This window comes from Manis javanica, chromosome 4, assembly GCF_040802235.1.
Source record: "Manis javanica isolate MJ-LG chromosome 4, MJ_LKY, whole genome shotgun sequence".
NCBI classification, from domain to species: domain Eukaryota; kingdom Metazoa; phylum Chordata; class Mammalia; order Pholidota; family Manidae; genus Manis; species Manis javanica.
This window is the reverse complement of record NC_133159.1, coordinates 75,993,745-75,995,379: the sequence shown is the minus strand read 5'-3', so window position 1 is coordinate 75,995,379 and position 1,635 is coordinate 75,993,745. Positions and strand designations below refer to the sequence as shown.

The 1,635-nt window shown below is 40.2% G+C and overlaps 1 non-coding gene across 1 annotated transcript; it reads left to right on the top strand.

The window, feature by feature from the left end:
- Positions 1–1,316: 1,316 nt before the first annotated feature.
- On the top strand, positions 1,317–1,423 carry LOC118968336 (U6 spliceosomal RNA). The gene has a single exon (XR_005055958.1). It is a non-coding gene; the product is annotated as a U6 spliceosomal RNA (small nuclear RNA).
- Positions 1,424–1,635: the final 212 nt, after the last annotated feature.

Below are 1,635 nucleotides of genomic sequence, written 5' to 3'. Positions count from 1 at the left end.
TCATGAAGCCATTTCCAATTGTATGATTCCAGTTGCATTGTGTTCTTAATTCTCCATTAAAAGAAAGTTCAAATGGACATACATTAAGTGGGATTAAGTCTTTTGTTTCATAATCATTTACCAAGGCAGTGTGCAAAGACAAATAAAAACAGGGGAATTCACAAGACAGTAGACAGACTAAATGTTGTGAGTAGCTCTGGAGCTGGGGTTTGCCACAGACGAATAAAATTTGGGAACATTCTGTGGGCTGAAGAAGCTATATTACAGGTTTCACTTACAAATTTAATTAAAATGTATACTGTAGCACTCTCAGTGAAATAAGATAAATGCCTATTAGACGATTACCCTACATTTACTCTGGCCAGAGGGATAAATAAACATGTAGGCACAATGTACAACTGTAACAGAAACAGCACACTGAAAGATGGCGGCACCTTCTCCCAGCCAACCCACCCCTGGCTCACAAACCGACAGCCCCTGACCTGGCATCAGGCCAGCCAGAGGGAAGCTTCACCTACAGCAACTACAATCGCTAAGCATAGAGGCTTATACCTCTGTGTTTGGCCCACTGGTCTGGCAGTGGAGACAGGCATAGAAGCCAGGAAGCAGGAAAGAGCTCTTTCCTTCCCCCAGATACCAACACCACTCCCCTGCAACCCCTGACATTGCTCCAGGGGCTGAGCAGCTCCAGAGAGTAGAGTTTCTGGACACTAGAGGGTGCCACATACAAATATGAAATGTCAAAGGAAGCTGGTTCAAAGCAAAATCCTACATACACCAGAAAAAGAGTCAAATGAAATGGATCTCATCAACCTTCATGAAAGAGATTTCAAAATAAAAATCATAAAAATGCTCATAGAGGTACAGAAAAATATTCAAAAACTCAGGAACGAATTCCGGTTGGAGATCCAATCATTAAGGAATACAATGGAGGGTTTTAAAAGCAGATTAGATATGGAAATAATCAATGAAATAGAAATTAGAGAAGAGGAATACAAAGAAGCTGAGGCACAGAAAGAAAAGTATCTCAAAGAATGAAAGAATATTGAGAGAGCTGGACGACCAATCCAAGTGGAGCAATATTCATATTATAGGGGTACCAGAAGAAGAAGAGAGAGAAAAAGGGATAGAAAGTGTCACTGAGGAGGTAATTGCTGAAAACTTCCCCAATCTGGAGAAGGAGACAGTCTCTCAGGCCATGGAGGTGCACAGATCTCCCAACACAAGGGACCCAAGAAAGACAACACCAAGACATATAGTAATTAAAATGGCAAAGATCAAGGATAAGGACAGACTATTAAAAGCAGCCAGACAGTATGCTCACTTTGGCAGCACATATACTAAAATTGGAACGATACAGAGAAGATTAGCATGGCCCCTGCACAAGGATGACATGCAAATTCGTGAAGCATTCCATATTTAAAAAATAAAATAAAAATAAAGTAAATAAATAAATAAAATAAAAGCAGCCAGAGAGAGAAATAAGATCACATACAAAGGAAAGTCCATCAGGCTATCATCAGACTTCTCAACAGAAACCTTACAGGCCAGAAGGGAGTGGCATGATGTATTTAATGCAATGAAACAGAAGGGCCTCAAACCAAGAGTACTTTATCCAGCAAGATTATCATTTAA